This window comes from Cetorhinus maximus, chromosome 18 (assembly GCF_964194155.1).
Source record: "Cetorhinus maximus chromosome 18, sCetMax3.hap1.1, whole genome shotgun sequence".
In the NCBI taxonomy this organism is placed as follows: domain Eukaryota; kingdom Metazoa; phylum Chordata; class Chondrichthyes; order Lamniformes; family Cetorhinidae; genus Cetorhinus; species Cetorhinus maximus.
Genome location: NC_135896.1, coordinates 45737044 through 45764634, shown reverse-complemented (window position 1 = coordinate 45764634; position 27591 = coordinate 45737044). Strand labels below are relative to the sequence as shown.

The 27591-nt window shown below is 45.9% G+C and overlaps 1 protein-coding gene across 1 annotated transcript in view; it reads left to right on the top strand.

Annotated features, from left to right (window-relative positions):
* txndc16 (thioredoxin domain containing 16) overlaps window positions 1–26894 on the top strand; it is a 269009-nt gene extending 242115 nt beyond the window's left edge. Inside the window, exon 21 of the transcript XR_013579478.1 lies at window positions 26879–26894. The gene's annotated coding sequence lies outside the window, so the exon portion shown is untranslated. The remainder of the gene's footprint in view (window positions 1–26878) is intronic.
* The last annotated feature ends 697 nt before the right edge of the window (window positions 26895–27591 follow it).

The window sequence follows — 27591 nt, the reverse complement described above, 5'->3', positions numbered from 1 at the left end:
AATGGCTCCTCGTTATGATGAGCAGCATTCGTCTCACTCAGATGTGAAACCTTGGTTCCTGCACAAGATCAAGGCAGGTATCTCAATCCAGGGCCTCTTCCCTGTTCTTTGTGCAACTTTCCCAGTACACTGATCGTGCGCCTTCACTGTCACTGGACACATCGGTTATGCCTGCACCTCTATGGGGCTTATTATTGGTGCCAGAATGACCTGGGCCGGCGGTCAGGATTCTGTCATTTTCTCTGTGTGCTCCCAGTACCTTAGAGGTGAATTTGCACCCCACCCCCGGCCCCCATCCCATCAGCGTCAGTGTCCGGTGACAGTGTGGTCCAGAAGGGTTCAGCTCACAAAGGATGCCATAGGATCAGGAGAAGTTAAAGTTTCCCCACTGCATCTCCATGATATGACCCTGTTCACAGAGCGCAAGCAAGCTGCCCTTTGCCAGACAGGAGTCAGACATTCACATAAGCTAAAAGCAAAATACTGCGGATGCTGGAAATCTAGAACAAAAACAAAAATACCTGGAAAAACTCAGCAGGTCTGACAGCATCTGCAGAGAGGGACACAGTTGACGTTTCGAGTCTGGATGACCCTTCATCAGAATTAAGACATATAGAAATGAGATGAAATATAAGTTGGAAGAAGGGGGTGGGACAGGACAGCTCGATAGGGGGCCAGTGATAGGTGGAGGCCAAGAAGAGACTGCCAAAGATGTCATAGACAAAAGGACAAAGGAGTGTTGACGGTGGTGGTATTATCTAAAAGATGTGCTAATGGGGACATTGAGGGTAGCAAACAGGACAAGCTAGTGGCAGATGGCCCTAGTGTGGGTGGGGTGGGGGGAAGGGATCGAAATGGGCTAAAAGGTGGGGATGAAACAATAGATCGAAATAAATTTAAAAGTAGGAGGGAAAAGAAAAAAATGTGTGCCGCTTCATGCTCTCGTCTGGATCTGGAAAAATTTATTAATTTTGCTTCCAATTTCCACCCCTCCATCATTTTCACGTGGTCCATCACTGACACTTCCCTTCCCTTCCTTGACCTCTCAGTCTCAATTTCTGGTGATAGACTGTCCACCAATATTCATTACAAGCCTACCAGCTCCCACAGCTACCTCAACTACAGCTCCTCACACCCTGCTTCCTGTAAGGACTTCATCCCATTCTTTCAGTTCCTTCACCTCCGTCGCATCTGTTCTGATGATGCCACTTTCAAAAACAGTTCCTCTGACATGTCTTCCTTCTTCCTTAACCGAGATTTTCCACCCACGGTGGTTGACAGGGCCCTCAACCGTGTCCGGCCCATCTCCCGTGCATCTGGCCTCACACCTTCCTCTCCCTTCCAGAACCATGATAGGGTCCCCCTTGTCCTCACTTATCACCCCACCAGCCTCCGCATTCAAAGGATCATCCTCCGCCATTTCCGCCAACTCCAGCACGATGCCACTACCAAACACATCTTCCCTTCACCCCCCTGGCGGCTTTCCGCAGGGATCGTTCCCTCCAGGGCACCCTGGTCCACTCCTCCATCACCCCCTATACCTCAGCCCCCTCCCACAGTACCTTCCCATGCAACCGCAGAAGGTGCAACACCTGCCCCTTTACTTCCCCCCTCCTCACCGTCCAAGGGCCCAAACACTCCTTTCAAGTGAAGCAGCACTTCACTTGCACTTCCCTCCATTTAGTCTACTGCATTCGCTGCTCCCAATGCGGTTTCCTCGACATTGGAGAGACCAAACGCAGACTGGGTGACCGCTTTGCGGAACACCTTCGGCCTGTCCGCAAGCATGACCCAGACCTCCCTGTCGCTTGCCATTTCAACATACAACCCTGCTCTCATGCCCACATGTCCGTCCTTGGCCTGCTGCATTGTTCCAGTGAAGCTCAACGCAAACTGGAGGAACAGCACCTCATCTTCCAACTAGGCACTTTGCAGCCTTCCGATCTTAATATTGAGTTCAACAATTTGAGATAACGAACTCTCTCTTCCATCCCCACCCCCTTTCCGATTCCCCCTTTTCCAATAATTTATAATTTTTTTTATTATAATTTTTTTTTTTACACAGTATTTTTTCTTTTCCCTTCTATTTTTAAATTTATTTCGATCAATTGTTTCATCTCCACCTTTTAGCCCATTTCGATCCCTTCCCCCCACCCCACCCGCACTAGGGCCATCTGCCACTAGCTTGTCCTGTTTGCTACCCTCAATGTCCCCATTAGCACATCTTTTAGATAATACCACCACCGTCAACACTCCTTTGTCCTTTTGTCTATGACATCTTTGGCAGTCTCTTCTTGGCCTCCACCTATCACTGGCCCCCTATCGAGCTGTCCTGTCCCACCCCCTTCTTCCAACTTATATTTCATCTCATTTCTATATGTCTTAATTCTGATGAAGGGTCATCCAGACTCGAAACATCAACTGTGTCCCTCTCCGCAGATGCTATCAGACCTGCTGAGTTTTTCCAGGTATTTTTGTTTTTATTCATATAAGCTATGTGTGGATCTATGGAGTGTCTCTGCTGCATGTCATCATCATCCTCCTGGAATGTAGGAACTATGGGCATCCGCTGCATCTCCATGCCAGGAGCCTTATCACAGAGGGCATGTGCATTGCCATCAGCCAGACAGGAGTCAAACATTCACAGATGCATTGTGAGGATCTATGGAGTGTCCTCGTACGTCATCATCATCCTCCATGAATCTAATGGCTATGAGGACCTCCTGAGTTTTCCTGCCTTGTCTAGACAACGCAATGGCCTCATCGCCGTCATCATTGCACTTGAGGGCCTCCTCATCCTCATCCCCGTCGGCGTCCTCCTCATCAGAGGAGACGTGCAGCTCCTCCATTTCCTCCTCAGGCAGCTCCTCCTCCTGTTGCAGCACCAGGCTGTAAAGTACGCAGCAGGCAACCATGATGCACGACACCCTCTGTGGACTGTATTGCAGTGCTCCACCAGACCGGTCCAGGCACCGGAACCTCATCTTCAATATCCCAAAGGTTTAATCCACCAAAGTGTGAGGTGCAACATGAGCCTTGTTATACCTTCACTCTGCTGCAGTCTGAGGCCACTGCATGGGTGTCATCAGCCACATCCTCTGTGGGGAGCCCTTGTCCTCAAGGAGCCAATGCTGCAAACTCTGTGGGCCTGGAGGACATCAGGGATCTGAGACTGACTGAGGATGTAGGAGTTGTGGTTACTCCCTGAGAACCATGCGCAGACCTGCAGGATGGGTTTGCTGTGGTTGCAGACCAGGTGCACATTCAGCGAATAGAAGCCCTTGCTATTCACATTCAGGACTATTTGCTGCCACAGAGACCTGAGCGCCACATGAGTGCAGTCGATGGCACCCTGCACCTGTGGAAAACCAGAAATCTGCGTAAATCCCAGCGCTCATGCTTCCTGGATTTCCTGATCCTAGCTGAAACGCACAAAGTTGTATGCCTTCGCAAATATGGTGGCTGACCTCCTGGATGCACTTGTGGGTGGAGGCTTGTGAGATCCTGTAGAGGTCACCTGTGGATCCCTGGGAGGAGCCACTGATGTAAATATTGAATGCCACTGTCACTTTCACAGCGACTGGCAGTGGATGCCCTCCAAGTTCCTGTGGCGCCAAATCCTGCAACACGTGGCATATGTGACCGACCAGTTCCCTAGACATGCGCAGTCTTTGGCAACACTGGCTCTCGGTCATCTGCAGGAATGACAAGCGCCATCTGTAGACCCTGGGTCTAGCTCGGCGCCGACCTGCGACGGCTCACTGTGCTCTTCAGCGGCGTGCGCAGGAGTCCCAGCTGCCCCTTCTTTTTGAGGGAGCTGCTCCTCCCTCTGCCCAGCCAGGCGACTCCATCACTCTCTTCTCCTTTGTCTCCACTCCTTGTAAGCCATAAGGCATACAGCTGGTCACCAGGCTCCATACTACTGATGTATTCCTCCTACAGGATGGAAGAGAGAGACATGAGGCTTAGCGTGGGTGTACTAACCTCTCTTGGTTAAGTCTGAAGGCCCCTTAACACCTGCTGGAGAGTGCTGGCCATCACTTGGATGGCCAGAGTTTAGTGCGCTGCATGACTGCCTGAAACCCCACCCACCTCTGCCCCACTCCACCTGACCACTTGGTGGCAGCTTTGCCCACTGGACTGCATGCTGTGCTCTCAGCTCAGGTGCAGGTATTCTCCTAACCCACACTGCTAGGCTGCACTGTTAGCTTGAACCATTGGAGAGACTGGCCCAAACCTGAATGAAGACATTGCAAGGGGCTGTGAGCACCTTCACCAGTGACTGCTCCATGGCCAGCTTTAGCGAGGAGATTGTACAATTTTCCCAGTCGCACACAACCTCCATCAAAATGCTCCTGTCATGGAGACACAGTGGAGGCCCTAATAGTCGCTCGATTGCAGGAGGATGATGACAATGCAATGAGGATACTCCATAAATCTTCACATAGCCTCTGAGAATGTCTGACTCCTATCTGGCTGATACCAGTTCACTTGCGCTCTGTGATCAGGATCATGTCATTGAGACGCAGCCATGAAACTTTAAAAGCCCCTGATTCTTTGTCTGCCTTCGGCACCTGAGCCCTTCAGGAGCACAGTGACACTAGTCAGAAATGCTGAAGAGATGGAGGCCAGCATCACTTTGAAGGTGCTGAGAGAACACAGAGAGAATGATGAAACTCTGTGATGCCTGCCCACAATGTTCTGGCAACAATGACAAGCACCGCTGAGGTGCAGGTATCGCTAATGTGTCTAGGGATGTGAGGCTGGACCATCACTTTGGTCTGAAGACTGCACAAAGCACAGAGAAGAGGCTCTGGACTGATACGCCTGCCTTTATCTTGTGCAGAAAGGTTTCACATCTGAATAACATGAACAAGGGACCTTGGCGTGTGTGTCCATAGATCTCTGAAGGCGGAGGGGCATGTTATTGGGATGGTGAAAAAGGCATATGGGACACTTGCCTTTCTTTATCAATCGAGGCATAGATTACAAAAGTAGGGAGCTCATGCTGGAGTTGTATAGAACCTTGGTGAGGCCACAGCTGCAGTACTGTGTGCAGTTCTGGTCACCATATTATAGGAAGGATGTGATTGCACTGGAGGGGGTGCAGAGGAGATTCACCACGATGTTGCCTGGGATGAAACATTTAAGTTATGAAGAGAGGTTGGATAGACTTGGGTTGTTTTTGTTGGAGCAGAGAAGACTGAGGGGTGACCTGATCGAGGTGTAGAAGATTATGAGGGGCATGGACAGGGTGGATAGGGAGCAGCTGTTCCCCTTAGTTGAAGGGTCAGTCACGAGGGGACATAAGTTCAAGGTGAAGGGCAGGAGGTTTAGGGGGATGTGAGGAAAAACTTTTTTACCCAGAGGGTGGTGACGATCTGGGATGCACTGCCTGGGAGGGTGGTGGAGGCGGGTTGCCTCACATCCTTTAAAAAGTAACTGGATGAGCACTTGGCACGTCATAACATTCAAGGCTATGGGCCAAGTGCTGGTAAATGGGATTAGGTAGGTCAGGTGTTTCTCATGTGTTGGTGCAGACTCGATGGGCCAAAGGGCCTCTTCTGCACTGTGATTCTGTGATTCTGATTTAGGAAAATTAAGCTGATAACCAACATTGATCTGAGAAGCTAATACAGTCCACTAAAATTTCCATGAACTTTACATATTTTAAACTTTGTGCAACACAAAACATATTGACAACGTGAATGTTGACGTAGAAAAAGGAGAGAAGGAAGATTCACTGCTCATCAGAACAAGGAGCCATAGGCAGGGAGACATTCTTGAGAGTTTATTGACAATAGCGAACTCTATGTTTAAGTGCTTAACACCATGCCCAGGCTGTGGAACTACATCTTTGTAACCTTCCTAACCCTGCCGCTACGTCTTGGTGCTCCCTGGACATCCATAGCGGAGGTGGAGGCAGCCTGCTGACTGCTACACTCTGTCTGTGATGACCTTGGCGGGCATCCTTTGGAGGGCCAAGATCTGGAGGGCCTTGGCCTGCTTTTGGAGCCCTGTTGTGTGGCAGTGGCACCCTCCTCGAACTGTGGAGCTGGAACTTCTGGGGTCACAGGAAGAGGGGATTCGGATGGGCTGGACACTTCCAGAGTCTCCTGGTTGGATGGCCCCAGGATGTGCACCAGCTGACCCTCCTCCCTATGGGTGCCCCTGGCTGACTCCTTGAGGAGAAGGGGTAGCTGGAGTGAGATCGAGCTGTCTCGCACCCTTCTCATGTACACACTGTTGGGGGCCAACTACGGTGTCAGTGATGGAGTTCAGCCCGCACAGCAGTGCAGGAGTGACGTCCTGGACCAAGGTCTCCGTGGCATCTGCCATCCTGCCAGTGTTGACCTCGGTGTGTTGGCATGCCAGCACTATCACCTCAGCCTGAAGGTGGAAAGACTCCTCCATCGTGCCTTGCAATCTGAGGAGTGCAGCAGACATCCCTTCCTGATGTTCCCAAGCTTGCCTTTGTGGTTCCGGCAACTGTGACATGACCGAGTCCAGAGGCTCCTCATTTGACTTGGACTCAGCAAATTTCGGGCCTATAGCAGTCATCCGAGTGCTGGCCACCTGGGGGTCCCTGCTGCCGCCTGCTGTGGGTAAGAAAGTACGATGCGCTCACCAGATTGTGATCCCAAGGCTACTGTAAAGCTAGGCCCCACTGAGGTGTGTGTCTCTGCGCTGACGGAGGGTGTGGATGAGTGCTGTGACGGGTCTTAAAAGGAGGGAGAACCTTGATTTCAGGCATTCCTCCACCTGTAAGTGTCCTCTCCTTCTTGTTGTGTGGCAACTTGTCCTGCATAAATAGAGGTGGAGAAAGTGTAAGCAGGATGCCTGCCAGGCCAGATGATAAGGATGCCTGGCATTTGTGGGTGGTGAGTAGTTCCATGGATGGTATGAGAACAATTAAGGTTTATTTGAGAGAGTAAATGGTGAGGTCCCTTGAGCTGGCAGTGAGTGACGGCGCTGTGGATAGGTGATGGGTTTGTGAGTGTGTGAGTTGAGAGTGATGAGAAGAGTGACTTACCTGGTGGAAAGGAGATCATTCATCCTCTTGCGGCACTGGGTGGCTGTCCTCTTTGGAAGCTGACCACCACTGCCACAGCCTTCAAAGCTGCCCATCTTGCGGCCAGAGCGGGGTAGCGGACATCACGGTGGGCCTCCACTGCATCCAAAAGGTCCTCAAGGGACACGTCACTGAACCTGGGCTGCACTCTTCTTGTCTTTCGGGGCCATGTCTTCTTTGCAACAGTCATGGCTGAAAGTACTGAAAAGTGTGCGCGTGGCTGGATTTTAAACATGGCGCCCGGTGTGATGAAGTGGCGAGGTGATGGCATAGCGGGTGACTGAGAGTCCAACCCGCCATGGAAACGCCGTGTTTCCTGGGAATGCATAATTAATGCAGTGGGTTTGGGACGATACAGCCTGAAAAGCCATCATTGTGGCCAGTGGGTAAAATGTCATTCTACCCGCCCACTACCGTACTTGGTGCAAATCTGGGACGATTCCATCCAAGGTATCCCTAATGCACTGCCACTTCCCTCCCCCACCCCAGCATGTACTTGTGTACTACTATCAGACTGTGCTGCCTTGCCCACCTCCCCCCGCCCCTCACCCAAACCACAGTGCAGCCCTTGCTCCTGCATTGCACTGTCAACCAGCCAGGAAAAAGCGACTTACCTGTGCCCTCGGTTGAATGCACAGCGCCTCTTCCTTGAGGTCGAACAGGCGACCTTCGCGAGTGCTGCGCAATGTTACTGTGCACTCACCTCCGAGTTCCCCTCAAAGTGCAGCTTGCCAGGTGTGCGCCTTTTAAATGCTGTTGTGAAACATGTCAACGTGCAATCACGCCGACGTGCCCGGGTGATCTAGCGTGGTGGAGATGGTTCCAGTGGGCAGGCAAGATGAGATGCAAAAGCATTGAAATTAGGTTCCTGATGGGTAGAACAGATGAATTCAAACTGGTTTCACGATGGCGTGAAACCGATTTTTGGCCTTCTCACCATACTGTCTGCTCACATTTGCCATGACGCCCGACACCAACGGGGATGGAAAGTTCCGGCCAATGTGTCAGTCCAAAACCTCGAGATGTGCAAAGAATCCTAAAAGAGTCCATGAGGTAGATGAGCCACACCAAGAAGAAGTCCAACAATGCTTCTTTGGAGAAATCCCACGTTCACACATTGGAATGCTGACATATCTATAAATGGTCTCTTCACGAATTTCAAGTTAGACACTGGAGCCAGTGTCACAGTCTTGTCGGATCAGCAAGTGGCTAAAAGACCTCTGGCTACAGACAACAGACACACCACTGGTTGGTCCTGGAGCAATCCAACTACTGGTCATAAGCATGATTCAAGAGCTGCTCTGGTATGGCAAAATGTAAATAATTTAAATTCTGTATGTCATCCACAACAAACCCTTTTCTTAACCAAGCAGAGAAGCTCGTATTGCCCTCAACCTCCTCAAAACAGCAGAAGACATCATAAAACTACTGTAGTCAACTACACTAAATGGGGAGGCTCCCGAGAAGTCCACCAGTGCTGATGATCTCAACTGGGACTTCAGTTTGGAATTGTTCTTACTCTTTGCAGAGGCAGTTATTCCAGCTCCCTTGCAGATGGCAGAAAATACTCTTCTTTGGTCAGACCAGCCAAACCCTCCATATAAGCACAAACATATTTAAAACAGAAGATAGAGAGAAGGAGGAGCAGCAGCAGAAGGTTGACCCTGAACTTCAGAGTCAAACAGTTACTGTCACAGAACCAGGGAAAACTGCAGCAACGAAGCCGGAGCTTCAAGCTCACACTCACAAGTCGATCCTGAAGCAGGAGAGAAGCAACCACCAACTCACCAAGACAAAACTCAGGGGACACAAGTGCACATGAAGAAACAGAACGCAGCATTGGAAGCCAAATTGCACGTTGAGCTCAAGGATGAGGAACATGCAGACATAAGGGAGGAAAACCTTCAACTTCCAGGAAGAACATGGTTAATCCCACCGAAAAAGGAAACTGAGTTCACGCTATGAATGAACAGAATGAACATTCCCTCTGGAAGGAGAAGGATAAGCCCATGGTATCCAACCAAGGAAGAGAGTTTGTCGACTAAGAACACTACAACACTAAGAAGCACAAGAAGCAAACCAAATGTTGATGTCTGAGTATTTGAAACACCAAGTACTACAGCTTCAACTCCAGACCAACAAAGTCAGCCCAAAGCAGTTGAGACCACCAGTCCTCCAAACTTGTAAAGAACAAGATCTGAAAGAGTCATAAAGCCTCCAGACTATCTGAATCTGTAAAGTCAGAGACTTGGGAGGAGAAGGGGTTGCATGTAAATATTATTGTAAATACATTTGAGTAAAGATTTTGGGGAGGTGTTTGGGATTGTAAGGGTTACTGTGGAATTGAGGAAATAGTACTGCCCACATTATGATGTAGAGAGTCACATGGGGGTAGCAGAGTATTGTAGTGAGTCCTGTAGAAGGTGGCATGAAGATAGCACTTAGTCAGAACAGTATCCTATATATATGTATATAGTTGTGTGTTATTAATAAACAGTTATTGTTCAACCATATGAGCCTCTAGACCTCTTCATGAGACAACGTACAACCTTACAGCAACAACATCCAGCTGCACCTCACCAATATTTCTGTACATAGTGCACAGGTTTTTGGCATTTTGTTGCCAAAATGGTGACCATGGCAACGTGCATACTTCTGGTGCTAACCATGACGAATATCACTATGGTGAGGACATCAACACACATGCTGGGATCATTACCCTTGTAAAGCATGGATGAAAGTTTTGTCCCTTGGGAAGGATGAATGATGTAACAGGGTGTCTCTGCCATTTTTCTGGCAGTTGAACTGATCTCTTATGAAACAGAAGTGGAATTTATGCTTATAACCCCTGTGTTGATAATCTAAGTGAAGCAGGAAAGGCTAGGATAAAACTAGACAAACATGATTTGACTGACATGAATCCAAATTGTTTCATTTCAAAATTCAGGGAGATTTCTGTGCTCTTTTGCCCCGACTCTCCCTCCTGAGCACTTCCGGGTCCGCATCATGCTGGGTGGGCCTTAATTGGCCCGCCGACATAAAATGGCGCACCGTGGGTGGCAATTGGCTGCGCCCACGCCCGCTCCCACCCGACAGGGAGAAAATTCTCCCCGAAGTGTTTAAAAAAGAAATAAAGAAATTAAAAATATTATAAAACATGCTCCCTCATGTGACTCTGTCACATGAGCAGGGACATGTTTTTAATTAAGTTTTAAAATTTTTATTTTTATTAGCTTTAGGAAACCTCATCCCGTCCATGGATGAGGTTTGCTAATAAGTGCAAAGGCTGCTTGGCCTTTTCGCCTGCCCATTGTAAGGTTGGGCAGGCAGTGAAAAATTTCATTCAATTATCTTTTTAATGGCCTTAACAGGCCTTTTAATTGTTAGTGGGTGCGCTGCTGACTCCGGCATGCGCCCGCTGAACAAAATATCGTGTGACTGCACGTTGATGTCAGGATGCTCGCCTGATGTCAAGGTGCGTCATTTTACGCTCGAGCGGGTCGGGCGCATGCCCGCCGAGCTAAAACTTTTGCCCCTAATGTCCTCTTGAATGCCTCGATTGAACCTGCCTCCACCAGAAGGTTCTTCCTACCAGAATACATCACCTCACACTTCTCCGCATTGAACTTCATCTGCCACTTACCTTCCCATTCCACCAACTTGACTATGTCCTCTTCAAGTTCCACACCATCCTCCTCGCAGTTCACAACACTCCCAAGCTTCATATCATCCACAAACTTTGAAATTGTCCCCTGCACACCAAGATCTAGATCATTAATATATATCAGGAAAATCAAGGGCCCCAATACCAAACCCTGGGGAACTCCACTACAAACCTTCCTCTAGCCGAAAAATATCCATTGACCATTACTTTCTGCTTCCTATTTTTCAGCCAATTTTGTATCCACGTTGCTATTGTACCTTTTATTCCATGAGCAATAATTTTTCTCACAAGTCAGTTGTGTGTCACTGTGTCAAATGCCTTTTCAAAGTCCACGTACACCACATCAACAGCGTTACCCTCATTTGCCAATTTACTTGCCCATTCTAGAAGTTTATTAATGTCCTCCTGTAATTTGTTGCAGTCCTCTTCAGCATTGACTATCTCCAATTTGGTGTTATCTGCAAATTTAGAAATTATATTTTTGATTCCAAAGTCCAAATTATTAATGTAAATTGTGAACAGCAGTGGTCCCAGCTAGCACTGATCCTTGTGGAATACATTTTCCACCTTCTGCCACAATGAATAACTGCCCTTTATTCCCTCTCTGTTTTCTGTCTTGAAGCCAGCTAGGAATCCATTTTGCCCCTGATTCCACATTCTCTGACTTTATTCATTACTCTATTATTAAGGTCTTTTGAAAACCAGGTAAATCACATCTTCTGCATTACCACTGTCTACTCTCTCTGTCACCTCCTCAAAAAATTAAGTAAGGTTGGTGAAGCAAGATTTTCTGTTTTGAAACAAGTCCACAAGTAAAAATCAATTTTGTTGTAACCCTCAGTGGAATTTTGAAGTTTTAAGCTCCATGATAATAGAATGATTTGAAGGATCATGTGAGTGCGGTTAAGTGCCAATCAAAATAATTACCTGTGCTTGGGCTGCACCATAAATTACCATTTTACTCATTTCAAAAGCTTCTCCATAGAGTCCAACATATCCTCTGCATCATTCAACAAACATTGATTCAGTCTGTTCATCAACTGACTGGAATTTGTTTCCCTGTGTCCATTGAGTTTTGGCTAAGTTTAATACAAACAGAGCAAAGACTATGGTCAATTTTGCTGTAATTATTGCTAGGAAGCTCTTAGTCACTGGCCTGCATGACAGAAGTAGAGATGGAGTGAATGCCAGTCCTCCACTTCCTTTACAAAGGCCCACAATTGTAGAGGCTTATCTCGAGATGGGATAGAACACCTACACAGGTGTAGAATTTCCACCATGCCAGTCTCATGCCTCTGTCATTTAACCAATGATATATGCTTTTGGAGGGATTCCCAGAAGGAACCTAATCCCAGTCCTATTTAAATTGGAGGATCAGAGAGTGGAAATTAACAGCCCCACTTCTGTTCTTCAGTTGCTTTTATGGATTTTGGGCCAGGAATTGAACCTGCTGTCCAATACCAGATTCCATGATCTATAGCCTCCTTTCCTGCCCACTTCCAGGCACAAAGCCCTGCCAGGGGGATTTGGGAGGCATGTCTGTGTTGGGTCCACAATTAGACCATGAAATTGATGCACCAAGTGTGCACGCACTGAAGCCTGTACAAGCAGTGAACAATTTAGGCACAGTGTGCCCAGGCATAGGAAGGCCAGAAAATACAGCTCCTAGAATGATCAGAGGCCCCTAAATGTGTTGGCCCTGAAAAGCCATGGGCTGCTATGCCGTTTGTTACTTAGGAATCATGGACGCTTGTACTCTACAGCACTGAAATTTGAGAGATTGGTGGAAGGCACCTAAAAGCATGGAACCAAAAGACACCACCAGAGATGTAGTTCCAGCATCCACCTGCTCATGCAGCTAGAAATAGGCGCTATGGGGGAGTTTCTATGGCAATCACCAACTCATCGATTATCCCTTGGATCAGCTGGTATTAAACTAGCTGTTAAAAAGTTGTGTTTCAATTCTTTCTGCTTTCCTGGCCTGGTACCTCCCAGTTAAGGCCTCATTCACCAGCTAAAGGCCAATAAATGTCATCAATATTGAAACCAGTTTGGCAGTTAAAATAAAGCAAAATTGGTTCCCACAGATCTTTAGCTGGAGGTGGTCACCTCCTGTTGGCCTGTGAAAGAGTGGCCTTTCTTTTTCTTCCAGTCTAACAACCTGTATTCTCACCAATACTCAATGCTTTACCATTCTAACTCACTAACTACTCCCTCCCAGGGACATTTCCCTGGGCTGGTGCTTGCAAGATGACATGACAAAGTTGGTGATGAGGTGTGTACCCTCTTCTCTCTACCCACCTTGCCCATTTGGACTCTTGACAGCAAACAACAGTCACCTCCCCTTTCCTCATTTCCCTTGAGAATCCCGTGCCCTCTGTAAATTGTGCCATGGGGTCTTTTATGTCCAACTGAGCAGACAGGCACATCCTCAGATGATGAGAGACAGCATGCTCAGCCAGCACCTCTCAGTGCTGAGCTGGATTGTCAGTCTAAATTATGCTGGTACCATGTCTGATTGTTCTGGTTGTTTGTGTCAGCTCTCTCTCTGCCTCAGCTGGGTCATTTGAGCGGGTCAATGGTTGCACTGATGTTTATTCACTTTGCTTCATAGTTTCCTCTTGTCTGCTGCTGCACTCTCTGCTGATCCCATGCCTTGTGATACGTATGGGAACAGGCCATATGATTGCAATAAATTGTTTGCCTCAAGGTACTGTCAAGCTTTTTCTTCAGATAGGTGTAAACAGAACAGACTCATGGATATTGGGGCTGGATAGTGAAATTTCTTGCTGTTTTCAGTCTACTCACTGTGCAGGAGATTTTTTTGTTGAAGTACTTTAGGTTGAAGCAGTTTCTGTTGCTTCTACACTTTTAAAATGATTCCCCATGTGACCTTATTTTTGTTCATATTATAACTGGCCTCATAACTTCTGATCCCCAGGGCATCGTACCCGGGGGTACCCCAAGGATGTGCTGGGGGCCCCCTGGAAATCCCCATGCAAGGATTGCACAGCAATTGCCCCTGGGTTCAAACTTCCATTGCAATTACCCTCCACTTCGAATGGCTTAGATTGTCATACAGGAATAGTTACCCAGGAAAAGTTAGAATAATTAAAACCATTTCTAACTCCTGGATAAATATAGTACTGACCCCCTCACTGACTCCCTAACTACAACCCCCACACCCGCATTGGACATCCCTGAATCCCTGACTACCCCCACACCCCCCTGACCAGCCTCCTGTCCCCCCATGGGAGCCCCCGACTACCCCCCCCCCACCTTGACTTCCCTCCCGATCCCCCACGGGACCCCCTGATTACACCCCACCCCCCTAATTATTCTCCCGAATCCCCAACCACCCGGCTACATTAGCGACCCCTGCCTACCGTCCCCAACCCCTGACTACCCTTCCGACCCCTGACCACCCTCCTGGTCCCCATGGGTCTGCCCGATTACCACCCCCCCCCACACCTGCTCAACTACTCCCCCACCTGCACGACTTACCCCCATCCTCCAACTACCCTCCTGATCCCCCGACTACTCAACATCTCCCCTGACTACACACCTAGCCCCCACGTGACCCCTGGACAACACACATATGTCTGACTACCTTCCCAACCCTCCAACACCTCCAACCCCCACTTCTTGGTACATTAGACTAGAAATCAATGAGATGCATCTGGTTAAGGCGGAAATGTGCAGGTTGAATTCGGACAGTATGGTCACTTTATACAATGATTTCTGCAGCTACAACAGAAGAAGCATTTATGCAATTTTCAAAGGCTCTGCGCCCAAATGAAAAATCAATTCTTTTACAAGTCCTTAGGACATGCCTGTTAAGGAGTCAGAGTTTGTACATGACTCATTCGATTCCAATAATAAACACCTAAGAACAGAATAATTTATGGCTTCAATTTTAAATTGCTCCACTTTACAAAAAGCAGATGAGGGGGGCAATTAAAACAAAGGCAGCACCTTAGCTCCTCTGTCCCAGCTGCCTTCCCGCCATGTCCAGATGTTAAGATGCCCTCCTCAGTAGGTAAGCAGGAATGCAGTAGGACATGATCTGCAATTTTAGTGTGAGGCTTGAGCAAAGGAGCAGTACCAGATCCCCCGTGCTATCTGCGCAAATCGTTAAGGGAAATACACCAGTGTCAAATCCTCGATCAAAGATTTAGAATGGGAATCACTATAGCAAAGGGGGGAGAAAAATAGACTGACCATGTTCTATATAATATGGAATGGAGTGGTGGGAACTGATAGAAACAAGTACCTCGTGCCCTCCGGGCAATGACAAAACACGAGGTAGCCATCCACACAAACTACAAAGACCATTTGCTTCCAAGACAGTATATCAAATATCTTTCTTCCTAAGGGCAGTCCCACAATGGAATAAGCCACCAAAGGAAATAGTCATATCCCCATCTTCATGACCCATCTTTGGATTATTTCCATTTAAAAGTTTTCATTATCAGGACTACCATCTCAGCAGGCCATGGCTGGTTTAGTTAGTTCTACACATATAAACGTTGGTAGAATGGTGCCGACACAACTAAAGCAGAAGCCAAAGCTACTGGCACACGAATCATGGGTCAGAAGAAGCCCAAGGGCGTAAATTTTTAAATCAGCACTTTATGCGACTCCAATGTCTCTGCAGTTCCTCTGCCATGGCTTCCTGCTGCTGAACTCCCACTCTCAACCATCAGCTAGGTAGTAAATCTGGCCAGCTTTACATTCAGGGAGTCAAAAAAAATCATGGGACTAAGGCCCAAAAATTGTCACACCCAGATTCACTGCCTGCTTCAGGGTTCAAGCATACTCTTTCTGCACCCCCATTAAAATCGGGGTCTATATAATTTGTGCCCTTATGTCTGACCTGAGGGAAATTAGTACTGAGGAGTCGAACACCCTCCTTATTGGGCACCCAGTGTTAGTATCAAGCACTCCTATTCAAGGCATAGCACAGTTAGATGCAAGGTAAAGCTGTCTTTGTTCCACCTCAACAAAAACCTCACTGATAACATCAGAAATATCTGCCCTACTCCATTAGTATGATGCTTTTCCTTTCCAAAACAGCAACTGCCAAGTAGGAATTGGAAGCTTATGCCAGCAGGCATAGATAACATCATTCCACCAGTCTCGCCTACATTTACACTAATGTTCCAAAGAAAAAAACAATGTTTTAAATTGCAACCCACAGTTCTCTAAAATATAGTAATTCAAAACAGATTGTAGTCACTCAGTATTTTATTTCTGGTGATTCAGAAATAACTTCCTACTTTGCAATTAAAATGTCTACTGCTACAAAAGGCAAATATATTTGGCAAAAGAACTGACCATATTGTATTGTGCGTATATTTATATTGTATGTTCATTATATTTGTGCAAGCTGAATAATGCCATGTTTCAACGAGAACACTATCAGGAATGATTAACGATCAACAACCAAGCGGAATGACACCCATCTTCACTGATTAATCAGGGTTCATTTTCTGTTTCAGTGTCAAGAAACTACTCGCCTAATGTACTTACATATTCAAAAATCTAGAACAGGATGTTTTGCCTTCATCATATTTCGCAATAAGAGGATTGTGAAAGTTTCAGTGCGTCTTGCTGAACTAGAGCCTTGCCAGTAGGTTGAAAATACTTGAACAAAGTACTTTATTCATGAGAAAGCCACCAGCTTTAGTTACAGGAGCTCACTGGAAGGCAGCATATGTATCTACGTAAATGAAATACTTATAGTATGAACGCTGCAGAAAGTGAAGTGATAATACTACAGAACTTGTCTAATAGTTCTTTACCTCAATGAGGTAACACACTGCCAACACAAGGTGTACAAATGGTTTCTTACTGTTGTTACTTGAATTTGAATATCAAAGGAAATTTGGAGCAGTTAGTTTATAACATTGCCTTATTCTCCCCAAAGTTAAGTTGTGTTCTAGATTGCCTATTAGCTTATGTTCCATTATAGTCAACAAGACAGAAAATAAAAGTGGCAGCAACAACAAAGTTAGACATAAAAATAAAAAGCAAACACTGGAGATCCAAAATTGATACAGTCCGGCAGGTCAATGAGCATCTGTGAAAGGAATGGAGAATTAATATCCTGGGCTTGTAGCCTCCTACAAAACTGAAAAATAAGAGATTAACAGGCATATTGATCACATGACAGATAGGGGACAGGGAGGGGAAAGAACTAGCAAACAAATATAGCGAGGAAATATCAGAAGAATGGTTTTATAATGTAAAAGATCATGTCAGTCAAATAATCGGAAGACATATTAAAATAAAAGGCATTTAAAAACAAAGCTTATGTGAATAGATAAAGAATGGAAGTCCCAAGGAACATGCAAGAGATGGAAAGTGTAGAAAGTCTGGGGGCCATGTCTGAAATTAAAACAGGTTTGAAGTTTAAATAGGAGATGTTCTGAAAAGTGAAAGAATAGGTAAAGAGAAAGTGTACAGTGCCACTCCCACCCAACCACTGTGTTCTGAAAAAGGGTCTCTCCCAACTGAAATCACCAATCCATTCTCCTCCACTCTCCAGAGACTAACATCCCACCCTGCATCAACAGCTAACCCTGCTGTAAAGGAATGGAGACATGAGGAAAACCTGAATTCAGCAGGGCCACTTGAACTCACTGCTGAGTTCAGATAAGCCTACTTTGGCTGTTGCAAGGGCCTTAACCCACAGTGTAGTAGTCGCAAATTTATGGAGGAGATGTAAATGCTCTTGGAAGGGTGGATAAGGTCTGTATAACTGTCATAATGTGAAGTTATTTAAATCCCCAACCCTTTAAAATGAAAAGCAGACTGTAGCTGTCAGTGAGAGTTAAAAAAATTCTGTTCTAGCAGCTTCAATAGCTATTTGTTGACATTTCCCTAAAAGCTCTTTATGAATGCTTAGCTGATTTCCAAAAGCTACAATTATATCAGCAAGAGGGTTCTGAGTTCACAGTGTGATTGACTTAAAGAGGGTATTAAAGGATTAGTTCCCTTTTATGGGGGTATCAATAGAAGTTTGTTTATTTTTTATGAGATTAACTGTTTGAGATTTAAAAGGTTTGAATGTGCTTTCAAGAAAGGGAGTTTTAAAAATATAGTGAAGGCTGTATTAGATTTTTAGAATTTTCTAAATTTTTATTTCATCTCAGCCTTAGGTCTGCCCATGATGGATATTTGGTGAGTTAGAATAGAGGGTATAAGGCCCAAGGCGGGTGGGTGAGTTGGCATGGAGAGTGTAAGGGGCCAAGAGGGGGTGAGTGGGGAAATGAAGGGGTGAGTCTGTGGAGAATGCTGTCTCATAAATTCATTTGCAATTGAAGAAATAAGATGTTAGGAGAAATTGTGTTAGACTGCTGCCCATGGTGGGTTATTTATTCAAAATAGTCATTTCTATTCATTTATTTTTAAAAGATTTTCTTGACACACAGGTACCATTAGCTAAGATGCTTTTAGTACCCTTTGACAAGGGTTAGAAGGCCTAAAATGTCACAATACAATTGGGATACAAGTTGCAAAGAGCCAAGGTGGGCCTTCTAACCAACCCACCTTGGCACTGGGCCACCCATGCTCTGCTTCCAGGGGCAGCTGGCTTGACCCCAAACTGCCCCCCACCGCCCCCCCCGCCCCCCACCACTCCCCACACCTCAGCCCCGGAGCAATGATCATGCCGTTTGACGTTGTTTCTATCGAGGCATGTCCGGCAAATTGGAAAATTCCCTGACATGAGCTACCTTCCTCAGTAGCGAAAATGCAGGCCATAGCTAATAAGGTCGTTGTTCAGACCAGAGGAGGCTCAATGACAATCCAAACGTGACTCGCATTCAATTTAAGAGCCCAGGAGAAATCTACAGTGGGTTATTGGCAGAGTTATGTGGGTAGATATTAATCCCATTCTGTTAATATGGCAATGGGAGGACAATCAAGTCCCAAATACTGGGTAGAGTTCAATGCGCAACCCCCGCACCCCCCCCACCCCTCCCCAGAGGAGGTAGCTTTGTGCCGGGGGTAGGGGGGGGTGGGTCGATTGATTAGGCGGAAGGGTGCAGAGTGGGAACCCTGTTGCATTCCTGCCTCCCCCAAAAAGCTCAGGGTAGGAAGGATGGAGGATGGCCTTCCTGCCTGGAGGCCGACTGAGGCCCATGAGCCACTAAAAGGCCTTATCCCACTGCTGCTGGTATTCAACCAGTAGCAGGCAGAGGACTCACCATGTGGGGAGGCTGCCCAGCAAACCCTCTTGGCTTTGCTTGTGGGGGACCCCTTGTTTACAGGCACTTTGTTCCCAATCGAGGGACCCAGAATAAGGAGGGGAGCTCGTGGAAAGCTACCTCCCACCCTTAGCCCTTCTTCTCTTCGCCAGCACACACCTCCTTGCTACCCCATTTGGGTTCCAGTATCAGGAAGATATAATAATTCTCATAAGGTTATTGGAATTTATTGTAAAATAGAGTAATACTGGGATGTGTCTATGTGTCTATATGTGTCTATGGGCAGAATTTTGACCTTGTCGGGCAAGCTCGGTGGGGGCGGGTGAGAATGGCAGGGAAGCTGCCCGCGATCGGGGCCACACCGTGATTTCACACTGGTTGGCCAATTAAGGCCCGCTCAGCATGAATGCCAGCTGGAGAACATCCAGGGCCTGTTGTCCGCTGGGTCGAATGGTGACCTGGTGGCTGGTTCAAAAATGGCTCTGAAAGGGCCCACACAGTCTGAATCCTCTGGGACCTGGAAGACAACAATGAGTCCTGAAATGAAGCCTAGAAATGCTCAGAATGCAGCCCTGGAGCTAGATGAAGCTGTCCATTTCACAGAAGCAACCAGCACCAAGTTATATCCTAACTTCCTCACTACTCACATTGACAATGCCACTAACCCTTCTTATCCCACCCGTGGATGAGCTTTTGCTAATTTTGGCCTACCTGCCTGCATGTTTTGCCCGCGTGACAGCCGAAAAATCGCACGGGCTACATAAACTCGGAGGCAATTGGTATGTCAAGGGCCTTAACTGGCCTCTTAATTAATGGTGGGTGTGCCTCTGTCTCCATTGCATGCCCGCCTAGCGAAATATCGCAAGAGCGTGCATTGATGTCGGGACACTCAGCCGACGGCATTGTGCATTATTTCACGCTCGAGCGGGTCGGGCATACGCCCGCCTGCCCGAGCGAAAAATTCTGCCCAGTTTGTTTATTTTTTCCAAAGATTACTGGTAAAACTTAGGGCTATGAGAGGTTTTTATTATCAGAAAGACAAAGTCCAAAGACAGTGAAACAATAGGAATTTGCATTCAAAGGGGAAAATATGTATAAAGAAGCAAAGGTTGTGTATAAGGGAAGGCAGTTTAAGATTCAACAAGTGTGAAAGGCCTTCAGCATCTATGCCTCAAACTGCTGCCTTTAGGGACTGAAGTTAAGAGAACTCACTGAATTCAACTGTTCGGGGTATCTTTTACTTTGCCTGGTTCTTTTTGAAATATGTGTCTTACTCTTGCCTTAACAAAAGTGTAACTGGGAGTTAGATTAAGTGGGGGATTTAGAAGTTATCACAATAGTAATTTGTAGATCTATGAATGTATTTAAAAATTATTTCTCTTAATAATAAATCTTTAATCTAGTTTTGTAAAACCTATAAGACTTGGTGGTCTTATTACTACTGAATTCAAGGCACGCATCTTGAAATTTATATAAACTGCAAAACAAATTGTGGCAGTTGTTTCAAGTTCCCCTTTGGGATTTGAACAACTCAGTATTTACCAGTGGCTGTGCTATAACATCCAGCAACAATCCATGGTGAAGGCCTGAGCATAATACCGGCAGCGGCCACTGCCCGCTGGTAGGACTCCCATCGTAAACATTCAATTCCACCCAATTTTCCATTGTATAGACTACATCTGGTGGGGGTTGGTGGGGGGTTGGGGGGGGGGGTTGGTTGTGGGATAGTTGGTGTGATTGTTGCTGAGTGGTGGGGCGGGTGAACACACACAATCTTCTGCTTTTGAGCTTATTGATTATGCATCCACAAGCAGCTCAGTGAATTGCGCAGTGGAGTGTGCAGAAAGTCGCCCAGCCTGTAATTACCTCATGGGATGGAAGGTCCTGGCGTCATATTTCAATGGCATCGGATAGACTTTTACTCACTGCAGGTGAGGAGCTCCGCATTACTCCTTCACAGGCCTTGTGGCTGCAACTCATACTGGAGAAGCTGGCAGATGTGAGCAACCACATCCCGGGACCTACAAGGGTGTCTCTGGCATCGCCTTTCACTCATCTCTGGAAAACAGCAATGCCAGCCATACAACCATGGTCGGGTCAATGCTCGCCGTTGCAATGGTCCATGTTCACCAGCCTGTTGATGTTATGGAGGTCCCACTGCCTCTTGCTGCTCAGATCCTTGCTCCTCCTGGCCCTGTGCCAAATGGCAATGGGCCCCCCTTCTCCTCATCTGGATGAGAGCCATCATCAAGGCAGGGCCTCCTGCAGCCAGTGCCACTTTTTCCAACCCTGTCTCCTCTCATCTCTCCATCTTACACTCTAGTTCTGTGGGATGCCCAAGATGTGCATATAATAGCACAGGTGTCCACCGGTAAAATTAAAATAAGGGAATCTTCCCCTGACCCTGGCTATTCCAGTGGGGTCAGCGGTGGTAATTCTTGATAGAATATTCTGGTACTTAGGACAGAATCAAAGGCTTGTGGATTTTCAGGCCCCTGTCATTAATTCTATTCTGCACAGCTTTCTCTGGTGGTAGGCCACCCCAGATTATCAACTGAATTGTTTCCCACAGGACTCATGAGTTATGGATTCATAGCTCCTTCAAAAACTTCCAAACATTTAGCAAAACATACATCATATTGACCTCCAGTTAAAAGTAAAAATTACTTTTTCCGTTCTCATAGTAATGTCTTACAGTCAGTGGATTAACTTCCCTCAGCAACATCATATTACTCATTGTCCACATTGTGTTGCAAAATTGTATCATGTTCTTTCTAAACTAATATCATCTGCTGAAAGTGAGGAAATGGTTACAGTTCACTGCTGCTACGTAGACATACTGTGGGAGATTTTTCTCTGGTTGACAATATAAACAAAATGGGAAGATTTATTTTGAGTGCTGATTTGAGTGTTGGAAACTTTGGGTTAGATACAGCATTGCAAATCCTAAACAATAAAAGAAGTCGCAAATAAATTAATTTGATAAATAGAACTCAAGGATTGATAACTATATAAGGAAAAGAAGCTTCCACTTAAGTCACCTGAATATTTTAGACACACTTGTTCATCTGACATGACATATTCATAGCCAAAAATTGAGTGGGTGAGATTTTCTTGGTTATGCGTCAGAGCAGAGTGGATCATCTGGGTACAAGTGGGTGGGACCTGATGCCCCTTGTAGCAGGCACACAGGCTCATTAGGATAGCACGTCTAAAGTACAGTTATCTTGCAGCTTAAGAGTATGTAGGAAGAGAGGAAATGGATAACTGCCAGGTAGTCATGAAACACAAGGCAAGTAGTGCAGAAACTCCTTGAGTGCATCTCACTCTCTGGCTAGTGTTCTGCTCTGAATACAAATGGTTTCTCCGAGTTCTGTAGCCAGAGCTTAGTCCATAGCACCATAGCCGGTTCAGCTGTACAGGGAGAGAACAGGAGAAAGATCAGAAAACCAATACTGATAGAGGATTCAATAGTTTGGTGAACAGACAGGCATTTCAATGGCTGCAGGAGTGAACCTACGATGGTACGTTGCCTCCCTGGTACCATGGCCAATGATGAATGATGTCACTGTGCAGCTAATATGCTCAGGGGGAGGGTGATTAGCCAGTGGTTGTGGTCCATATCAGCACCACTAACAAAGGAAGAAAAGGGGGTGAAGCCCTACAGGCAGAATTCAAGGAGCTAGGAAAGAAACTAGTAAGCAAGATCTCAAAGGTAGTAATTTCTGGATTACTCCCAGTACCATGCGCAAGAGAGTACTGTATAGAAATAGGAGGATAGAGAAGTTGAATATATGGCTGGAGAGATGGTGCCTCAAGAATAATAGGGAAGGAAAGAAAGAAGGAGGGGTGGTAGTATTGATTAAGGAGAATCATAGTGCTGGAGAGAAAGGATTCTGAGACGGATCAAGGAGAGAATCTATTTGCTTAGGATAAAGAAACAATAGAGGTATCATTACATTGCTGGGTATATTATATAGGCCATCAACAATTGGGAATGATATAATGGAACAAATTTGCAGGAAAAATTACAGAGTGGTGCAAGACTTATAATGGGGACTTTTTTCCCGAATATAAACTGGGAGAGTAATTGTGTAAAGGGCAGGGAAGGGAAAGAGTTTCAAAAGTGTGTTCAGGAGAATTTTCTACATCAATATGCTTCAGTCCAATGAGGAAGGAGGCATTACTGGATCTAGTTCTGGGGAATGAAGTAGGACAAGTGAATCAAGTGTCAGTGGGGGAATATTTAGGGGATGGTGAGCATAGCATCTTAAGGTTTAGGTTGGCTATGAGAAAGGACAAGGAGCAATTCAGGGTAACAATAATTAATGGGGGGGGAAGTTGGGGCAACTTCAATGGGGTGAAAATGAATCTGGTCCAGGTAAATTAGAATCAAGGATTGTTAGTCAAAACTAACTCAACAATTGGCTGCCTTTAAAGAGGAGATAGTTCAGGTATGTTCCCATGATGGGGGAAAGGCTGGGCAAACAAATTCAGAGCACCCTGGGTAACAAGAGAGATAGAAAGTAAAATGAAGCAGAAAAATGGTGCATATGACAGGTGTCAAATGGATCATACAATTAAGAACCAGACTGAATACAGATGGTTCAGAGGCCGAGTGAAAAAAATAAATAAGAGAAGAAAACAGAGCGGGTGAGAAGATACTGGCAGCTAACATAAAAGGGAATCCAAAAGTCTTTTGGAAAAGGAGTGGGACTAAAGACATAATAAGGGATTTAAGCATGGAGTTATGGGCATGGCTTGAGGTACTAAGTGAATAATTTGCATCCACCTTTACCAAGAAATAAATGCTGCCAAAGTCATTGTGAAAGAGGAGGTCCTTGAGATACTGGATGGGTTAAAATTTGTTAAATCGGAGGCATTAGATAGGCTGGCTGTACTTGAAGTTGATCAATCACCAGAAACGATGAGATACATCCAAGGATACTGAGGCAGGTAAGGGCGGAAATTCTGGAAGCATCAGCCAGAATCGGCTTTTTTAACTTTTAACCCATCCAGTATCTCAACTACCTCCTCTTTCACAATGACTTTGGCAGCATTTATTTCTTGGTAAAGGTGGATGCAAATTATTCATTTAGTACCTCAGCCAAGCCCCATAACTCCATGCTTAAATCCCTTATTATGTCCTTAGTCCCACTCCTTTTCCAAAAGACTTTTGGACATTTCTATAATTTTGCAATCCTCTTTAGATATAGGGGTGGTACCAAAGGACTGGAGAATTGCAAATATTACATCCTTCTTCAAAGAATGGAGTTAGGATTGGACTGCTTTACAGAGAGCTTGCATGGACTTGGTGGCCTCCTTCTGTGCCATAATGACTCTATAATAAACTCAGTGGGCAGGATTTTACGCGTCAGCGAGTGGGGGTGGGGCCCGCTCGCCGACGTGTAAAATGACGCGTGGTGACGTCGGGGGAAACTCCTGATGTCACCGTGCCCCATTTAAATTTTCAGGAAGGCGGGGGCGCAGCAAAATCAGCTGTGCACCTGCTGACCTGTCAATGGCCAATTGAGGCCATTGACAGAGGCAATTAAAGGACCTGCCCGTCCAGCCTTAAGGTTGGCGGACAGGCCAGGAGCCCCGGCGCGAATTGGAAAAAGCATGAACCCTCATCCACGGGCGGGATGAGGTTGCATGTAGCTTTTAAAATTTTTTAATGAAGTTTGTGTGAAAATTATGGACATGTCCCAACTCATGTGACATGTTAGAGAAATTTTATTTTTCTATTTTTATCTTTTTGACATTTACAGCTGATCTCCCTGAGGCAGCACTTAGCCTCAGGGAGATGAATGCACTCTTTCGTGCGCATGCGCGAAAGAGCGCACCCTCGATTTTGGGATATTCCCCCCCCCCACCCCGCCGCCTGCACAGGGAGCACTTAGCGCTTCTTTGCAGACGTCACACTGGGAGGACCTTAATTGGCCCGCCCACATAAAATGGCGCCATGCCCCCAATCGGGGGTGCCAATTGGAAGCGCGCCTGTGCACACCAACCATTCAACTTCCTCCCACAACGGGGGGAAAATTCGGTCCAGTGACCGCAGACTAGTCGGTTTAATCTTGGTTGTAGGAAAGCTTTTAGAAATGATAATTCAGGGCAAAATTAACAGTCACTTGGACAAATGTGGATTAAGGAAAGCCAGGATGTATTTAAGGGAAAATCATGTTAACTAACTTGCTTCAGTTTTTGATGACGTATCAAAGAAGGTTGATGACAGTAATGTGGTTCACATGGAATTCCAAAGGCATTCAATGAAGTGCCACATAAGTTCACCCCAGAGGATAAAAGGACAGGAACAGCATGGATATGAAATTGGCCAAGTGACAGGAAACAGAGCAGTGGTAAACAGTTGTTTCTCAGACTGGAAGAAGGTATGTAGTGGGGTTCCCCAGAAGTTGGTATTAGGATCCCTGATTTTCTTGATATATATTAATTGCCATAGACTTATGTGTAGAGGGCACAATTTCAAAAGCTGTGGATGAGACAAAATTTGAAAGTATTGTAAACTTTGAGGACAATCACAATACACTTCAAGTGGACATGGACAGGCTGGTAGAATGGGTGGACACATGGCATTTGAAGTTTAATGCAGAGAAGTGTGAAGTCAGTCGCCTTGGTAGGAAGAACAAGGTGAGGGGGAATATAAAATAAAGGGTACAACTCCAAAAGTGGTGTATGAGCAGAGGGACCAGAAGGTAATGTGTACAAATCGTTAAAGATGGCAGGGCAGATTGAGAAAGCAGTTACTAAAGCATATGGGATTCTGGGCTTTACAAGTAGGGACATCGAGTATAAAGGTAAGGAAGTTATGATAAATCTGTTTAAAACTGGAGTATGGCATCCAATTCTGGGCACCACACTTTAAGAAGGACATGAGGCATTAGAAAGGGTGGAGAAAAGTTTCATGAGAATTGTTCCAGGGATGAGGGATTATGTAGATAGATTGGAGAAGCTGGGGCTGTTCTCCTTGGAGAAGAGAAGATTAAGAGGTGATTTGATAGAAGTGTTCAAAATAATGAAAGGTCTGGACAGATTGGTTAGGAAGTTGTTCCCACTGGCAGAATGATTGAGAACCAGACGACACCAATTTAAGGTGATTGGCAAAAGAAGTAATGATGACATGAGGAGAAACTTTTTTTATGTAGTGAGTGGTTAGCATCTCGTATGTATTGCCTGAAAGTGTGGTAGAGGCAGATTCAACTGAGGCCTTCAAAAAAAAAGTTGGATAATTATCTGAAGAGAAAGAATTTGTAGGTCAATGTGTAGGGGAAAGTGCGGGGGAGTGGGATTAAGTGAGTTGCTGTCACAGAGAGTGGTCAGGAACATGATGGATGAAATGGCAACATGCTGTGACAAGATGCATTTCTACATGCATGTTGTAGCCTGGAGCTATGGATAGTGACGTTGGAGGCTTCAACATTCTCACAGCTCACCAGGAATCTCTCCAGTGCTTACCCCCTGTCATTGCCATATGTTGTAAGGATTTATAAATTGATACTCAACTTGTTTTGCCACTTTACGAACACATCTTCCTTGGTCATCAAGTCCTGAAGTGGGACTTGAAAGCAGAGCTTCTAGCTCAGAGGAAGGAATGTTAACCACCGTGCTACAAGATTTCCATCTGTGTATAGTTGTGGTCACTGTATTATAAAATAGACGTTGAGGGACCTCTACCAGAAAATGTTGACATTAATTCTGCATTCAATTGTGCTGCAGTCAGTACATCATTTGACTGTGTAACTTGGAATGAATGTTGATTGCAAAAACAGTGTTCATTGTCACCAATTAAGAGCTCAATTAACATCATAGATAAAAGCAAAATACTGCGGATGCTGGAAATCTAGAACAAAAACAAAAATACCTGGAAAAACTCAGCAGGTCTGACAGCATCCGCGGAGAGGGATACAGTTGATGTTTCGAGTCCGTATGACCCTTCATCAGAACTAAGACATATAGAAATGAGATGAAATATAAGCTGGTAGAAGGAGGTGGGACAGGAGAGCTCGACAGGGGTCAGTGATAGGTGGAGGCCAAGAAGAGACTGCCAAAGATGTCATAGACAGAAGGACAAAGGGGTGTTGACAGTGGTGATATTATCTAAAAGATGTGCTAATGGGGACATTAAGGGAAGCAAGCTAGTGGCAGATGGCCCTAGTGTGGGTGGGGTGGGGGGGAAGCGATCGAAATAGGCTAAAAGGTGGAGATGAAACAATAGATCGAAATAAATTTAAAAATAGGAGGGAAAAGAAAAAAATAGCCCATTTTGATCCCTTCCCCCCACCCCACCCGCACTAGGGCCAACTGCCACTAGCTTGCTTCCCTTAATGTCCCCATTAGCACATCCTTTAGATAATATCACCACCGTCAACACCCCTTTGTCCTTTTGTCTATGACATCTTTGGCAGCCTCTTCTTGGCCTCCACCTATCACTGGCCCCCTATCGAGCTCTCCTGTCCCACCCCCTTCTACCAGCTTATATTTCATCTCATTTCTATATGTCTTAGTTCTGATGAAGGGTCATACAGACTTGAAACGTCAACTGTATCCCTCTCCGCAGATGCTGTCAGACCTGCTCAGTTAACATCATGATCCTTCTACGCTAGCAGTCATCAATGCGCTTA